Source organism: Schistocerca nitens, chromosome 2, assembly GCF_023898315.1.
Source record: "Schistocerca nitens isolate TAMUIC-IGC-003100 chromosome 2, iqSchNite1.1, whole genome shotgun sequence".
NCBI lineage: Eukaryota > Metazoa > Arthropoda > Insecta > Orthoptera > Acrididae > Schistocerca > Schistocerca nitens.
The window spans coordinates 452,347,756-452,366,989 of record NC_064615.1 but is presented as its reverse complement, the minus strand read 5'-3'; positions in this window follow the sequence as shown (position 1 = coordinate 452,366,989).

The following is a 19,234-nucleotide window of genomic DNA, read 5'->3' as shown; positions in this document are numbered from 1 at the left end:
AACATGCGGTCGTGCGTTATCCTGCTGAAATGTAGGGTTTCGCAGGGATCGAATGAAGGGTTTCGCAGGGTCGTAACACATCTGAAATGTAACGTCCACTGTTCAAAGTGCCGTCAATGCGAACAAGAGGTGACCGAAACGTGTAACCAATGGCAGCCCATACCATCACGTCGGGTAATACGCCAGTATGGTGATGACGAATACACGCTTCCAATGGGCGTTCACCGCGATGTCGCCTAACAAGGATGCGACCATCATGATGCTGTAAACAGAACCTGGATTCATCCGAAAAAATGACGTTTTGCCATTCGTGCACCCAGGTTCGTCGTTGAGCACACCATCGCAGGCGCTCCTGTCTGTGATGCAGCGTCAAGCGTAACCGCAGCCACGGTCTCCGAGCTGATAGTCCATGCTGCTGCAAACGTCGTCGCACTGTTCGTGCAGATGGTTGTTGTCTTGCAAACATCCCCATCTGTTGACTCAGGGATCGAGACGTGGCTGCACAATCCGTTACAGCCATGCGGATAAGATGCCTGTCATCTCGACTACTAGTGATACGAGGCCGTTGGGATCCAGCACGGAGTTCCGTTTTACCCTCCTGATCCCACCGATTCCATATTCTGCTGACAGTCATTGGATCTCGACCAACGCGAGCAGCAATGTCGCGATACGATAAACCGCAATCGCGATGGGCTACAATCCGACCTTTATCAAAGTCGGAAACGTGATGGTACGCATTTCTCCTTCTTACACGAGGCATCACAATAACGTTTCACCAGGCAACGCCGGTCAACTGCTGTTTGTGTATGAGAAATCGGTTGGAAACTTTCCTTATGTCAGCACGTTGTAGGTGTCGCCATCAGCGCCAGCGTTGTGTGAATGCTCTGAAAAGCTAATCATTTGCATATCACAGCATCTTCTTCCTGTCGGTTAAATTTCGCGTCTGTAGCACGTCATCTTCGTGGTGTAGCAATTTTAATGGCCAGTAGTGTGCTTCTATAGTAATTGTAACGATGTACAGATCCCCTCAAAGTAACTTTCAGCTATTCATGAAAAATCTAGAGGCATTTATTGAGCTACCTGTCAGAGAAAAAGAAGCAGTTAGTGGTTTGTGGTGATTTTAATGTAGATTTCTTAAAAGATACGAATAGGAAAAATGAGCTAGAATCTTGTTTTGGTTGTTTCAATCTAGTATCTGTTGTAAATTTTCCAACTCGTGTGCAGCGAGATAGTAGGTCTCTTATCGATAACATTTCCATACACAGTACTCAGGCAGAAACAATAATGTTTACCCAGTTGTTAATGGGCTATCTGATCATGATGCACAGTTAATGGAAATAACAAATATAGCACCTACAGGCTTCAGGCAGGTTCATACAAGGCATGGAGGCTTACTGATGCGAACAGGGTACAGAGTTTTAAGAGCAGCCTAGAAGAGGTAGAATGGGATGAAGTATACACAGAAAATGATGCTGATGCCAAATTCAATTCATTCCACCGTAAATTTGTCTCAATATTTGAGAGTTGCTTTCCTGAAACGCTATTCAAAAAAGCAACTACAAAGTCAAGTAAGCCATGGCTTACTAAGGGAATTAAGATATTGTGTAAGAGGAAGAGGGAATAAATGGACAGGCCAGAATAAGTCATGATCCGACGTTACTTGCTTACTACAAAAGATACTGTAATATTTTAAGGAAAGTCATTAAGAAGTCGTGAAGCTTATGTGTTCTGACAGAAATTAATAATGCGGATAATAAGATTAAAATTATATGGAATATTGTGCCTCTTCAAGCTTTCCCGGCGGGTTGTAAATAGTCTTCACGGGTTTGCCGCGGGATCACGTTGTGCAAATTCCACAATATTTCCTCGGAGCAACTGTCCGACATCTTCAGGTGGTCAACGTTGCTCGTGGCTAGGTGCGAGTGACGGTATCCGCACGTCGACGCCCCGTTTCTAGAACGCGCGCTAAGAATGCGCAGTCGCGGAAATTGCGCATGCGCAATGATTTGCAGTTAGATGGTGCCATATTCAGACTCCTGCCGAAAATCACAGAGAACTGGTTAAAAAAATAAAAAATAAAAAAAAAGGTACCTCTGAATGTAGTTGCATGTGTAGAATTAAAAATTTCAGTAATATTAATATTAGCACTGTTCATGTGTGTATATATATCTTGTAATCTGACTTGTTCCACATCATATCGATAACATAATCGTAAAAATGATCTACGGAACATGACATAACTAAACTAAACTAAACAAGAGGCGTGTCATGTTGTAGAACCTTTGGACATCCCAGTGCAGGCACCTAGAATCGCCAAACATTCTGCTCATCGCTCAAATATAGAAGCACCTGATGCTAAGGAATAGTACAAGTAAAATAATCCTATAATACAAACACACGATTTTTGCTTGATGCAGCATTTCTTTCTGTTCTTCTGTTCTTTCGAATTCAAGAATAATGTCATGTCGTGTTTTGTTTCAGATTGAATGTATTCCTTCCTTTCATCGATTTTGTATTGCGACAGTTGAGGAGTCGCTCTTCGAGAGCAGAACACTCTTCAATTCTCGACCTGTTCACCCTTATGCCAAATGCCGTCGTAAAAACAGAAAATCTGAACTCTTTAGTGGCAACTGCACATCTTTACAGCAGCGACTTGCCTCATCCTCTCTCGCCATCAGGAGATATAACTCTTTGGAAGGAGCTCTGAAGAGACAGGGAACATCCCCCCCCCCCCCAAAAAAAAAAAAAAAAAAAAAAAACAGCATCAGAGGCACATCAAGTGACAAATGAATCTTTCCCTAGTATACAAATTCTTTTACAAATTCTCGAAATATGTGTGTTCAAATGTGTTTGAATTCCTATGGGACCAAACTGCTGAGGTCATCGGTCCCTAGACTTACATACTACTTAAACTAACTTATGCTAAGAACAACAAAGACACCCGTGCCCGAGGGAGGACTCGAACCTCAGGCAGGAGGGGCCGCGAATTTTGTCACATGGCGCCTGAGACCGCGAGGCACAAATTCTCGCTACATTACCAGTATCTCCTTGTAGTGTGGAGCGTAGCTTCTCTTCGCTTAAACTGATAAACTCGTACCTTCGTACGACAATGACGAATGACAGGTTGAATGGTTTGCCTACAACCTGTCGAAGTCATTGAAGAATTTCCAAAGCGTTATCCGAGGAGACTCGCTATGTGTCAAATGAGCAAAATAAAATTATGTGTGCTTTTTAGTACATTAATGTTTACCTTGAGAAAGCCTACGCTCAGTTGGGTCAAGCCCCTCCCAAAACAAAATCCTAGATCCGCCACTGGTGAGAGAGGAGACCGTGGCAGTGGGATAGTCTGTAAATCAATGGGAGAAAAAAGATACAGTAGGAGAGAGACGCGTACAGACAGTGGCAGTCAGTGGGAGACGCTGCATATGAAGGCGCCATTACAATGAGAGACTGGGTAAAAGGATTTAGAACGTTCCACATCAACAGAGTGCGAATCTGTTCGCATGCCAAAATTTTTGGTGGGGAAGGTGGAACGAGGATTGAAGCAACTGGTTCTCCACTTTTCTGTCAGAGTCTTTTAATTGGGAACATATTCGCATTTTTATGCTCCGACAGTAGCATTTTTGTGATGTTATTACTACACCGTGCACTATCTCAGTTGCAGGTTACCAATCTAACGGCTTCCAGGGAAACAAAATTTTGTTTTCAGCATTTCATACAGTTTTTAGTCTAATTAAAAAATTTAAAATGCTGCCATAATCCACTCATTACGATGTATAGTTTTATGTTAAACGTTTAACACAGTAAGACAAGTATTGCAGTTAGAAACTGTGTATTTGTCTTAAGACAGTGTAACTCAGAGCACACAAATTTACACAGACTGTATTCAGTCCAGTAGTACTAACGATGGTGACTACACACTTCGATTTTAGAACGTGTAGATTGCGAGGTTACTATTGTAGATCTAAAATAAATAGCTAGTCACATACATTTTTTTTTTCAAATATTTGGACGAATATATTTTCAATGTTGTATTTCTCTGAATCGCAATTTCTTGGAAGTTCTGCTTAAGTTGTGTACCAAGCACTGTTGTAGACTTATTATTATTACATCAAAATTTTATTATTTAATTTTGTGTATTTTACTATTATTATTATTTAAAACTGAGTCATCAGGCTTGTTAAAAGTGGGGGTGACAAGTTCTGTTGAGAGAGGGAAAGAAATAGTGCCCTTCCATCCACCCCCAGTCTTTTAAACTGAATACGAGATCCAGGTGCGCTGGATTACATGCAGGTAGATTAGAAAGAAGTCACCAGCGGAAATATAAGAAAAGTATACGAATTAGTGAAGTAAGAAGAAATAATTCCAGCATTCGTCAATGAACACCAAAATCCCAAATAAGACGGGAGGAAAGAGAGCGTTTCGTGTAATAGAAAATAAGAATAACATACGTCGGTTGATGGGACGCACTGCGCATTGTGCAACAAGAATACAGTACAGCAATCTACATCTAACTGCAATCGCGAAGTAAGTGCTCGTTTCAGGGCGCATCGGCATAAAGAAGCCTGCATTTTATTGAACGAATAATGGAAACAATATCGTATATTGATATAATGATCCAAACATGTACCGAAGTGGAGAAGAACTGCATTGCCAAGAGCATGTTAACTTCCACGAGGGCAATACTGTTGAGAATACTATAGAGTTTACTGTTTAAACTTAATGAAAATTTGCAGGCTACGTTAGAACCTACATTAAAAGCAAGAAATGTATTATTATATGGGAGGTTGTAGTGCGTTCGTAATTTAAATTTGGGAAGTTGTGGTAACCCCCGAAATAGACGCTTTTCTGGCGTATTGATGTCACAATAGTGCAGGTTCGGCACCGCTAACCGAGTGAAGCTCTGATGATGAATCTGTGCTTCGCAGTCTCCATTGGTCAGTTAAGTACGCTACTGACAATACAATAAACACATTGTAGTATTAAATGTTACACTCAATCTATACGTTGTCCTCAGGTATGGCAACAAATAGACCTGACCTCGTTGAGGATGTCCACGTCGAAATCGGTATCAGTGACGAAGACACTATTGTGACAACAACGATTACCAGAGTACAAAGGACAACTAAATCAAGCATATATATAGGGTGGTCCATTGATCGTGACCCGGCCAAATATCTCACGAAATAAGCGTCAAACGAAAAAACTACAAAGAAAGAAACTTGTCTAGCTTGAAGGGAGAAACCAGATGGCGCTATGGTTGGCCCGCTAGATGGCGCTGTCATAGGTCAAACGGATATTAACTGCGGTTTTTTTTAAATTAGGAACCCCCATTTTTATTACATATTCGTGTAGTACGTAAAGAAATATGAATGTTTCAGTTGGACCACTTTTTTCGCTTTGTGATAGATGGCGCTGTAATAGTCACAAACATATGACTCACAATTTTAGACGAACAGTTGGTAACAGGTAAGTTTTTTTAAATTAAAATCTAGAACGTAGGTACATTTGAACATTTTATTTCGGTTGTTCCAATGTGATACATGTACCTTTGTGAACTTATAATTTCTGAGAACGCATGATGTTACAGCGTGATTACCTGTAAATACCACATTCATGCAATAAATGCTCAAAATGATGTCCGTCAACTTCAATGCATTTGGCAATACGCGTAACGACATTCCTCTCAACAGCGAGTAGTTCGCCTTCCGTAATGTTTGCACATGCATTAACAATGCGCTGACGCATGTTGTCAGGCGTTGTCGATGGATCACGATAGCAAATATCCTTCAACTTTCCCCACAGAAAGAAATCCGGGGACGTCAGATCTGGTGAACGTGCGGGCCATGGTATGGTGCTTCGACGACCAATCCACCTGTCATAAGATTTGCTACTCCATACCGCTTCAACCGCATGCGAGCTATGTGCCGGACATCCATCTTGTTGGAAGTACATTGCCATTCTGCCATCTTGTACTAACATCGGTAGAACAGTACATAGGAAATCAGCATGCATGCACCATTTAGATTGCCATCGTTAAAATGGGGGCCAATTATCCTTCCTCCCATAATGCCGCACCATACATTAACCCGCCAAGGTCGCTGATGTTCCACTTGTCGTAGCCATCGTGGATTTTCCGTTGCCCAATAGTGCATATGATGCCGGTTTACGTTACCGCTGTTGGTGAATGACGCTTCAGCGCTAAATAGATCGCGTGCAAAAAATTTGTCATCGTCCCGTAATTTCTCTTGTGCCCAGTGGCAGAACTGTACACGACATTCAAAGTCGTCGCCATGCAATTCCTGGTGCATAGAAATATGGTACGGGTGCAATCGATGTTGATGTAGCATTCTCAACACCGACGGTTTTGAGATTCCCGATTCTCGTGCAATTTGTCTGCCACTGATGTGCGGATTAGCCGCGACAGCAGCTGAAACACCTACTTGGGCATCATCATTTGTTGCAGGTCGTGGTTGACGTTTCACATGTGGTTGAACACTTCCTGTTTCCTTAAATAACGTAACTATCCGCCGAACGGTCCGGACACTTGGATGATGTCGTCCAGCATACCGAGCAGCACACACCCGTTGGGCATTTTGATCACAATAGCCATACATCAACACGATATCGACCTTTTCCGCAATTGGTAAACGGTCCATTTTAACACGGGTAATGTATCACGAAGCAAATACCGTCCGCACTGGAGGAATGTTACGTGATACCACGTACTTATACGTTTGTGACTATTACAGCGCCATCTATCACAAAGCGAAAAAAGTGGTCCAACTAAAACATTCATATTTCTTTACGTACCACACGAATATGTAATAAAAAATGGGGGTTCCTATTTAAAAAAAAAACGCGGTTGATATCCGTTTGACCTATGGCAGTTCCATCTAGTGGGCCAACCATAACGCCATCTGGTTTCCTCCTTCAAGCTAGACGAGTTTCGTTCTTTGTAGTTTTTTCGTTTGATACTTATTTCGTGAGATATTTGGCCCGGTCACAATATATATATATATATATATAGGGTGTCCCAGCTATCTTGTCCACCCAAAATATCTTTGGAACAATAACAGCTATTGGAAAACGACTTTCACCGGTATCAATGTAGGGCTGGGGCCCATGAATGTACATATTTGGAAACATTCTAAAACGAAAGCATGTGTTTTTTAACAGAAACTTATGTTTTTTTAAATGGACCTCCTATATTTTTTCTTCAGCAATCCATAGCATGACAAAGCACATACACAATGGTGTTGATTGCATCGCAATATTCCCATTAGATCCCGAGATATTAAGACGCGAAGTTGACGCTTGAAACACCCGACATGCGCTGCTAGCGCACGTCCTGAGGCTCAGGCGTGAACCCCATGCTGCCCGTAATTGCGATGTGATTGACATGCGTAATCACACTTCCATACTTACCAAGAGGTTCGAAACGAATAATACGGTCTGCTCCCATCCTGCATTAACGTCGTACATTCCAGCAGGTATTTATCCCAAAGGCTAGGGGTGATGCGGTTCTGAAACATATCTGTGTACCGCAACGTTAGTCACAAAGTTAACTTCGCTTATCGTTAATCCGTTACTAAAAAGGTAATGCCGTTCAACGTTAAAACTTTACTTTACTGTAGATCTAGCGCAAGTGACAGTTAATCATTCACTCGTAATAGTAAAATTCATGTTGATGGTTTTAGTGAAACGAGCAAGTGGACTAAAAGTTTTACCGTTGTTTCGGACCTATTGATAAGTATGGAGGTGTGATTACACATGTCAATCGCATCGCGATTACGGGCAGCATGGGGTTCACGCCTGAGCCTCAGGACGTGCGCTAGCAGCGCATGTCGGGTGTTTCAAGCGTCGACTTCGCGTCTCAATATCTCGGAATATAATGGGAATATTGCGATGCAATCAACGCCATTGTGTATGTGCTTTGTCATGCTATGGATTTCTGAAGAAAAAATATAGGAGATCCATTTAAAAAAACATAAGTTTGTGTTAAAAAACACATATGCTTTCGTTTTAGAATGTTTCCAAATATGTACAGTCATGGGCCCCAGCCCTACATTGATACCGGTGAAAGTCGTTTTCCAATAGCTGTTATTGTTCCAGAGATATTTTGGGTGGACAAGATAGCTGGGACACCCTGTATATATATATATATAATAGAGGGAAACATTTCACGTGGGAAAAATATATATAAAAACAAAGATGCTGTAACTTACCAAACGAGAAAGCGTTGGTATGTTGATAGAGACAATAAAAAATACGCAAATACACACACAGATTTCAGGCTTCATCAAGAAAGAGGGAAGGAGAGGAAAAGACCAAAGGATGTGGGTTTTAAGGGAGAGGGTAAGGAGTCATTCCAACCCCGGGAGCGGAAAGACTTACCTTAGGGGGGAAAAAGGACAGGTATACACTCGCACACACACACACACACATATCCATCTGCACATATACAGACACAGGCAGACATATGTAAATGCAAAGAGGTTGGGCAGAGATGTCAGTCGTACAGAGGCAAAGATGTTGTTGAATGACTGGTGAGGTACGAGCGGCGCCAACTTGAAATTAGCGGAGGGAAGAGAGAATATATTAAAGGGCAAGTTCCCATCTCCAGAGTTCTGATAGGTTGGTGTCAGTGGGAAGTATCCAGATAACCGGGCGGTGTAACACTGTGCCAAGACGTGCTGGGCGTGCACCAAGGCATGTTTAGCCACAGGGTGATCCTCATTACCAACAAACACTGTCTGCCTGTGTCCGTTCATGCGAATGGACAGTTTGTTGCTGGTCATTCCCACATAGAAGGCTTCACAGAGTAGGCATGTCAGTTGGTAAATCACGTGGGTGCTTTCACATGTGGCTCTGCCTTTGATCGTGTACACCTTCTGGGTTACAGGACTGGAGTAGGTGGTGGTGGGAGGGTGCATGGGACAGGTCTTACACCGGGAGCAGTTACAAGGGTAGGAGCCAGAGGGTAGGGAAGGTGGTTTGGGGATTTCATAGGGATGAACCAAAAGGTTATGAAGGTTAGGTGGACGGCGGAAAGACATTCTCGGTGGAGTGTGGAGGATTTCATGAAGGATGGATCTCATTTCAGGGCAGGATTTGAGGAAGTCGTATCCCTGCTGGAGAGCCACATTCAGAGTGTGATCCAGTCCTGGAAAGTATCCTGTCACAAGTGGGGCACTTTTGGGGTTCTTCTGTGGGACGCTCTGGGTTTGAGGGGATGAGGAAGTGGCTCTAGCTATTTGCTTCTGTACCAGGTCGGGAGGGTAGTTGGGGGATGCGAAAGCTGTTTTCAGGTTATTGGTGTAATGGTTCAGGGATTCAGGACTGGAGCAGATTCGTTTGCCACGAAGACCTAAGTTGTAGGGAAGGGAATGGGTGGCAGCTGTCATAATGAAGGTACTGTTGCTTGTTAGTGGGTTTGATGTTGATGGATGTGTGAAGCTGGCCATTGGACAGATGGAGGTCAATGTCAAGGGAAGTGGCATGGGATTTGGAGTAGGACCAGGTGAATCTGATGGAACCAAAGGAGTTGAGGTTGGAGAGGAAATTCTGGAGTTCTTCTTCACTGTGAGTCCAGATAATGAAGATGTCATCAATAAATCTGTACCAAACTTCGGGTTGGCAGGCTTGGGTAACCAAGAAGGCTTCCTCTAAACGACCCATAAATAGGTTGGCATACGAGGGGGCCATCCTGGTACCCATGGCTGTTCCCTTTAATTGTTGGTATGTCTGGCCTTCAAAAGTGAAGAAGTTGTGGGTTAGGATGAAGCTGGCTAAGGTAATGAGGAAAGAGGTTTTAGGTAGGGTAGCAGGTGATCAGCGTGAAATGAAGTGCTCCATCGCAGCGAGGCCCTGGACGTGTGGGATATTTGTGTATAAGAAAGTGGCATCAGTGGTTACAAGGATGGTTTCCGGGGGTAGCAGACTGGGTAAGGATTCCAGGCGTTCCAGAAAGTGGTTGGTGTCTTTGATGAAGGATGAGACACTGCATGTAATGGGTTGAAGGTGTTGATCTACGCAGGCAGAGATACGTTCTATGGGGGCTTGGCAGCCACCTACAATGGGGTGGTCAGGATGTTTGGGTTTGTGAATTTTAGGAAGTAGGTAGAAGGTAGGGGTGCGGGGTGTCGGTGGGGTCAGGAGGTTGATGGAGTCTGGTGAAAGGTTTTGTAGGGGGCCTAAAGTTCTGAGGATTCACTGAAGCTCCGCCTGGATATCAGGAATGGGATTACCTTGGCAAACTTTGTATGTAGTGTTGTCTGAAAGCTGATGCAGTCCCTCAGCCACATACTCCCGACGATCAAGTACCACCCTTGTCAGCCGAAAGAATGACGATGGATTGGTCAGCCTTCAGATCACGGATAGCCTGGGCTTCAGCTGTGGTGATGTTGGGAGTAGGATTAAGGTTTTTCAAGAAAGATTAAAAGGCAAGGCTGGAAGTGAGAAATTCCTGGAAGGTTTGGAGAGGGTGATTTTGAGGAAGAGGAGGTATATATATATATATATATATATATATATATATATATATATATATATATATATATATGTGTGTGTGTGTGTGTGTGTGTGTGTGTGTGGGCGCGCGCTTGTGTGTGTTCAGTAAACTAGATAAAAAAGTCAATAGTGTCATACCTCAACGAGGGACTTGAAACTTTCAGCACAGGGCAGGAGGATGTAGAGTAACGGCTCAAGTTTAAAAGAATAGTTGACCACGCACTAGATATATATGTACTCGCTCATAATGAGAGGGATCCTCCATAATATACAGTCACTGTAAATAAATTTCTAAAGAAACAGAGAATACTCCATAATAGGTGTAAAATAAAGCGTAGGGTTATAGGTAGAGAAATGCAGAATGAAACGCGTTTAGCTGTCAAGAGAGCAATATGTGATGCCTTCAGTTACCACCATAGCAGAATATCGTCAAACAATCTTTCACAGAACCAAAAGAAATTCTGATCCTCCGTAAAGGCTGTTAGTGACACCAAATTTAGTGTCCAGTCCCCAGCAAGTGAGACAGGAACTGAAATTGTAGGTAGCAAAGCAAAAGCTGAAATGCTTACCTCCGTTTTCAGACGTTTCGTTACATAGGACAATCCAGGAGAATTTTTCCAATTTAATTCTCGTACCACTGAAAAGATGAATGAAATAAGTATTAGTCTCAGTGATGTTGAGGAACATCCGAAATCGTTAAAACTGAACAAAGCTCCAGGCCCCGATGGAATCCCTATCACATTCTGTACTGAATTTGTGGCTGAGTTAGCTCCTCTTCTAACTTTAATCTGTCGTAGATCCCTCGAACAAAAAACTGTGCCCAGTTCTTGGAAAAAAGCGCAGGATACGCCAGTCTACAAGAAGGGTAGTAGAAGTGATTCACAAAAGACCGTCCAATAACCTTGACATGGATTTATTGTAGACTCTTAGAACATATTTTGAGCTGAAGCATAATGAGGAAGCTTGAGTAGAATGACCTCCTCAGTGCCAGCCAGCATGGATTCTACCAAAACATCGATCATATGAAAGTCAACTTGCAGCTTTCTCACATGACGTATTGAAAGCTATGGATCAAGGCAATCAGGTAGGCTACATGCTGTATTTCTTGATTTCCGAAAAGCATTTGTCTCAGTACCACACCTATGCTTATTATCAAAAGTACGATCATATGGGGTATTAAGTGAAATTGGTGAGTGGACTGAGGACTTTTTGGCAGGGAGGATGCAGCATGTTGTCTTGGACGGAGAGTCATGGTCAGGCGTAGAAGCAACTTCGAGTGTGCCCCAGCGAAGCGTGTTGGGACCCTTTCTGATCATGTTGTATATTAATGACCTTGCAAACAATATTAATAGTAACATCAGGCTTTTTGCAGATGATGTGGTTATCTATAATGAAGTACTATCCGAAATAAGCTGCATAAATATTCAGTCAGCTCTTGACAAGATTTCAAAGTGGTACAGAGATTGATAACTTGCTTCAAATGTCAAGCTGTGCACTTTACAAAAAGAAAAAAACGTAGTATCCTATGACTAAAAAATCAATGAGTCACAGCTGGAATTGGCCAACTCTTACAAATATCTGGGTGTGACACTTTGTAAGGCTATGAAATGGGATGATCACATAGCCTTAGTTGTGGGTAAAGCAGGTGGTAGACTTTGATTCATTGGTAGAACACTGGGAGTGCAATCGGTCTACAAAGGTGATTCTTTACAAATCGCTCGTGCGACCCACATTATTCAAGTGTGTGGGCCCCTTACCAAATAGGACTAACAGAGGATATTGAACTTATTCAGAGAATGGCAGCAGGAATGGTCAGAGGTTTGTTTAATCCACGGGAGACAGTCGCAGAATACTGAAGAAACTGAACTGGAAGAATCTTGAAGACAGACGTAAACTATCCCGAGATAGTCTGCTTACAAAGTTTAAAGAACCAGCTTTAAATGATGACTCTAGGAGTGTGCTACAACGCCCTACGTGTCGTTCACACAGGTTTCGTGAGGGTATGATCAGAATAATTACTGCACGCACAGAGGCAATCCGACAATCACTCATCCCGCGCTCCATACGTGAATGGAACGAGAAGAAACCCTAATAACTGATACAATGAGACGTACCCTCTGTGATGCACCTCACGATGTTTTGAAGACTATAGATACAGATGTAGATTACTAGATACGGAACGCAGTCGTCCGCTTACTTTAGCTAGTCGAAAATGGACGTCTGGTTAAAGTATTATTTTATTTGAGGCAATGTGTTCTGGTAATTCATTGGGAAACAAATACTTCAATATCTAAAACCCGCAATCTGCATTCTTTTTACCACAGCGATTCGTCCCCTAAGCAAGCTCCAAACCGAAACTGTCTAAGTTGTCCGTATAATTTTTTACACTCCCTATTAAGCACCGTGTTGTGTAATGCAATCGCATATTGAATCAGTACGCCTGATATGTCGATATTCTCATGTTTTACAGTTCTGCTTAAGATTTTTCTTAAATACGCGTTCCGAGCACTTGCAAATGTAAAGGGCGACCCTGAAGTCCGTTAACATTTGAAAATGCACTAATTCACAAAATAATGTAGGATGCAGTTAGAGAAGCAAAACTTGATACACATGCCTGAAATGACATTTTTTAAAAAAAATCAAAAACGAATACAGAAAGTGGCTGAAGTGAAGCCTTATGAGAATTGTGTATAAAATGAGTTGTAGCGAGAGATGCGCCAGCCATCGAGGCACCGTTCACTTTACAAGAAAAGGCACTGTTGGCGAATATTTAGTATCGGAATGGAGAATCCGGTACTGCAATTTTCCGATCCTATCGCCATAAGAAGGCTATTCGAACGGATGAAGGTCCTGTGACAAGTGTCAAAAAAATGGTTCAAATGGCTCTGAGCACTATGGGACTCAACTGCTGAGGTCATTAGTCCCCTAGAACTTAGAACTAGTTAAACCTAACTAACCTAAGGACATCACACACATCCATGCCCGAGGCAGGATTCGAACCTGCGACCGTAGCGGTCTCGCGGTTCCAGACTGCAGCGCCAGAACCGCGCGGCCACTTCGGCCGGCTGACAAGTGTCGCTGTGAAGAAAATGATAACGAAGTTCGAAAGCTACGGGTTGCTTCGGCGAAGGGCCCAGGAGTGGGTGACCAGGCGCAAGTGCTACTGCTGCTCAGACAGTTCAGGAAGAAACAGAAACATATGACTGCTCGGTTTGTAACCATTCTTTCTCGTGTAATTACAATAAATATAATGCTTCCTACAATAGAAATTGTTCCGTCCTCCTCCTCCGTGAATCCCGCCGTCTCTACCGTGCCTTCCTCCGCACGCGTGACCCGGACACACTACGACGCCACCGGCAACTCCAGTGACACATTCGTAATTTGCTCGCGGCTAAGAAACGCCGGGACTGGCGACAGACATGCACCCGTTTAAATGCTACCCTACCTATCAACTCGTCCAAGTTCTGGTCAGCCTTCCGTCGCCTTACCGGAACTAAACCCTCCCCCTACTATCCTCTTCTCCATGATGATCACCCCTTCCCTGACTCCCTTAGTAAGGCCACTCACTTTGCCTCTTACCTCTCCGATGTCTTTTCTATCCCCGATGATCCCCAGTTCAGTTACTCCCTCTTCCCGGATGTCCGCGATCGAACTGACACCTCTGTCCCTCCCCTCGCTCCTGGTTTCCAGTACTTGGACAACATTGCACACACGGAACTCAATGCCCCTATCACTACACAGGATCTCATTGCTACACTCCGCACGAAACGCAACACCGCTCCTGGTCACGATAGTATCACCTACCATCACCTTCATGAAGCTCCTGTCTCTTTCCTCTCCACCCTGGCCAGGCTCTACAATGTAGTCCTGTCCACCGGTTACTACCCCGACCTGTGGAAAACCTCCCGTATCCTAATGTTCCTTAAACCTGGCAAACCTCCGTCCGCCGTCTCCTCTTACCGTCCCATCAGCCTTACCTCGGTCTTCAGCAAGGTCCTGGAATCTATTCTCACCCGACGCATCCACCAGCATCTCCACCAGCACCGCCTCCTTCCCATTACCCAGTGTGGCTCTCGACCGTCCTTCTCTTCCGACGACCTTCTCCTTCACCTCACTCATCTCCTTTCTGACCAGCTTAATTCCCGTCGCTCCGCAATCTTCCTCTCCCTGGACCTCGAACGAGCTTATGACCGCGTATGGAATGCCGGTCTCCTCTTCAAGCTCCAAACCTTCGCACTTCCCATTAACTACGTCCATCTGATCGGCTCCTTTCTCTCCCGCCGTCCTTCCTATGTCACCATCCATAACACAGATTCCTACACCTTTTTCCCCTCCGCCGGTGTGCCCCAAGGCTCCGTCCTCTCCCCCCTTCTGTACCTTTTGTACACAGCGGACATGCCGCCGCCGTCACCCCCCGTCCACCTTCTCCAGTTTGCCGATGACACCGCCTTCCTTGCCCTTGCCCCCACCCTGCAGCGCTCCCAACACCTTCTCCAATCCCATCTTGACCGGTTCACCGCTTTGTGCAACCAGTGGTTGCTCAAGGTCAATCCCTCCAAAACCCAGGCGATCATTGTAGGCAAAACCATTCCTTCCTTCCGCCTCCTTGATTTCTATCTCACCATCTATGGCCGTCCTATCGCCCTCACTCCCACCCTTAAGTACCTTGGCGTCACCCTCGACCATCGCCTCTCCTGGACTCCCCATCTCCAGACAATCCAAGCCAAGGCACACTCCCGACTCCATCTCCTCAAGCTCCTTTCCGGCCGTACGTGGGGTCTGCACCCCTCCACCATCCTCCACACCTATAAATCCCTCATCCACCCTATCCTTTGTTACGCCCATCCGGCCTGGATCTCCGCGCCCTCTACCTTTTATAAATCCCTCCAAATCCTTGAACGCCATGCTCTCCGCCTCGCCTATCGCATCCGTCTCCCCTCCCCCACACAGATCCTGTATGATCTCATCCCCTTCCCCCACCTCCTCCTTTTCCTTGAAAGGATACGGATCCTGTACACCTCCCGCAAACTCGATCCTCCTCATCCACTTGTCTCCCCCATTCTCTCCCGCCCTCGACCGCTGCCGCGCCTATATTCCCACGTCCCACCCGGTCTCCATCTCTCCACCCTCCTTACCCTCTCCCAAGGTGGCTTCCGCCAGCTCCCCCTCCCTGATGATGTCCTCCACCCCTCCATCTACCCCTCCTATCAACTTTGATCCTCCCCCTCCACTTCCTGTGTCCTTTCCTTCAGGCACCCTCCCTCCCATCTCTTCCCTTCCCTTCTCTTTCCTTTTCCCCCCCATCCCTCTTTCTCCATCCCTCTTCCACCGGGCTTCCCCTCCCCCTTCCTCCTTTCCTCCTGTCTCCTCTGCCCATGGCATCTCTGCTCTCCCCTCTCCCTCTCCCACCCCCCCCCCCCCTCCTCCTCTCTTGGCAGGTCCCCGGACTCGCACACGCTACGTGGACTTTCGCGCGCCGGAGATCGTCGCCATCAGTGTCTCGTGTGTGTGCCTTCTTTTGTGTTTAGTGTTTGTTCGCCGTCTCGCCACCACTGTTCACGCGTACCGTCGCCTTCATCCGTGCTATGTGCGCCGTGTCAACTGGTGTTAGTGATGTTTCTCATCCAGCGTGAACGGCTCCATGTTTTTTGTTTTTTAGTGTCTACATTTTTTGCCCGCCGTTTTGATTGTATTCTCTGTGCCACCTCTATGTTTTACTTATTGTGAAACTAAAGGCTGAAGAGCGGCGTACTCAGCTGCTGACAGCCCGCCTTGTGTAAGGTGATCAAAATCAAAATAAAGGAAAAAAAGGAGAAATTGTTGATACAATTCCTAAAACTACATTTCATGATGTGTATGCGTCTGGATAGTCTGAGTATCGTCGTGGTATTGCCGCCAGTCAGCAGTTTCATCTCCGCATGGTCAAGTCAGCGCTCGTGAAGTCACACGTCGCACCAGGATTCCACGCACTACTGCTTGGAGAGCATGAAGGCGTGTCCTCTAGTGCTGTCTACAAAATCCAGCGTCATCGTGAACTGTTAGTCACCGATTTTGTGACGTGGAGAGCATTTGTGGTGTGTGCACTTCAAAAAATGGGATAAATGACTGTTTGTTTTGTAGCCTGTTGTGAACCGACGAGGCCCAGTTCACACTCAGAAGGTCGGACAACACCCACAACTGCAGAGTTAAGGCTGCCAAAAAAATCTTAGACCTGTCTTGGAAACCCCATTGCACGACGGGAAAATCACGGTGTGATGTGGATTAACCACATCAGCAATGATCGGACTCTCTCTCTTCGAGGAAATGCTGGGTGTTGTTTTCCAAACTATCAGCGTGACGGGTGTGAGGTACTCCGATACAGAACCACGTCATCCCTAACCTGGCTGATAAACACCTGCTGGTCGGTGCGATTTTATGCAGGATGGCGCTCCACCCCATGTTGTTACACGTGTGAAATATCTCTTGCGCACATCGTTTGTTTTGACGATTGCTTGCTGAGCAGCCACGTCCGTCATGCTTGGCCTCCCATGTCCCAAAGCTCAGTTTGTGAGATTATTGGCTGTGGCGTTACCTGAAGTCTCAAGTCCACCGCGATCAGCGGACCTCATTAGGGATGCGCAAAGTCAACATCCGACGACAGCGTCTCACCGTACCTACTAATATACCGTACAGGGCTGTTCACAACGATGTCCCTCGACTACGGGTATAGTTGCTAAATGACGGCCATCATGTTAAGCACTTGTTATAAAGAATATCTTCTTTGCTAAAATTGTTACGCTAATTATTGCTTTTGTATCTTATGAAGTGCCCTATTTTCGTCATTTTGTGTCTTTTTTGGTTTCAGTAAAACCTCAAGTATATGCGTCAATTTTTATCTCTCTCGTACATGCTTCCGTGAAGTACTGAATTTTTAATGTTAATAGACTTGTGAGTCACACTGTACACCACTAGGTGAACTGCACGTTTAAGATGTTGATGCGTATACCAGGGCCGTTGTAAGGTGTTTTTGGCGCCGCACGCAAGAATTGGATAATGGCGCCTCCTCCCCCTCCCCTCCCCTCCTTCACCCCTCACCATCGCCACCAACAGACAACGGCACAATGACGCAAATCTCCCATTATACTTTTAATCATTTAACTAATGTGATCAGACGTCCTTATTTTCTGGAGACAGTCCTCAACTCGCGTGCCTCATGACAAATGATCTGCGGAGACAAAAACAAAAAGAGGGAATGAGAGAGATATAATCAAAGCAACATGATCCCAAGACAGAGCAGGAGCCCCGCTCCAGCGCTCGACATACGAGGATTGGAACTTGTATAGTGGCAACTATTTATTCACAACTGATACCAAAAAAGTTACATGTTTGCACCTGTTACTGTCCTTCAAATAGTCTCCAGCGTTGTGTAGAACCCGTTGCCAGCGATGTGAAAGGCGTAGTATACCGTTAGCAGAGCCTGTTCTGTTCATGGTACGGATGGAGCGGTCTAAGGTTATGGTAATTCTCGTGTACGACTGTGATGGTGTTATCCTAACGCATTACGTTCCTCCACGGCAGACCGTCAATGCACAGTATTACCGTTCGTTTTTGGAGCATCACCTGCGACCAGCTCTGGGAAAGAAGCGGCGACACTTTCTGCGCAATCCACGCGGGCGCATACAGCACAAGCTGTGGCTTCTCTGTTCGGACGATGGGACTGGGAAGTACTGTACCATCCACCATACTCCCCGGACTTAAGTCCACGTGACTTTGATTTGATTCCGAAGATGAAGGAACCACTTCGTGGCATTCGCTTCAGAACTGTTCCAGAGATTCGACAGGCAGTAGACCGCTCCATTCGCACCATCAGCAAAACAGGCTCTGCTAACGGTATACTACGCCTTCCACATGGCTGGCAACGGGTTCTACACAACGCTGGTGACCACTTTGAAGGACAGTAAGTAAAAGGTGCAAACATGTAACGCTTTTGTATCGGTTGTGAATAAATAGTTGCCACTATTTAAGTTAGAACCCTCGTAAGGTCATGTTTGTTTCCGCGATGTGTTTATTTTTGTCAAAGTAATTAAAGACTTATTAAGTAACTATCCCTTACGCTTCTAAAAACAGTACGGTGTTTTAATTTTTCCTCTTTCTCATTTGCTCTATTTTCTCGCTGTGTGATTTGAAATTATTTTTTTCCGCTCTTTGCTGCCCCTAAAACTTTGCCACCCTACGCGGTCGCATGATCTTGCCTGACTGTAGAAATGGCCTGCGTATACATGCATGTGTCAAATCCGTACTGGACTATGGGTTGTCGAGGAAAGTTGCTTCCTAGAGGAAGGCGTGTTATTTGACGAGTCATCGTCGTTATGAGAAACTGAGTACAATTTATATAAAACACATTTAAATAGCAATATCAAGGCAAGGGGTGATCAATATTAGAGAAGAATAAATTCCAAGTGGAAAACAGCTCTGCCCAGTGATGTGACATTTGCTATGAAGCAAATTGCATCAAAATGCCAAACCCCGAAAACCAAAATCAGTAGATGACCTTTCAGCTCTTTAAAAAAATTATTGTGTCCTCACGTAGTGCTAATAAAATATCATTTTTTGTTTTGTTTTTGAAATTGCACGTAAAACTGTGAATTACGGGTATTATATATTCATATGGATTGACTGATCGTATGCACGTACCGCGGGAAATCTACATCTAATTTGGTGCAAAACATTGGTGTTACCCTTT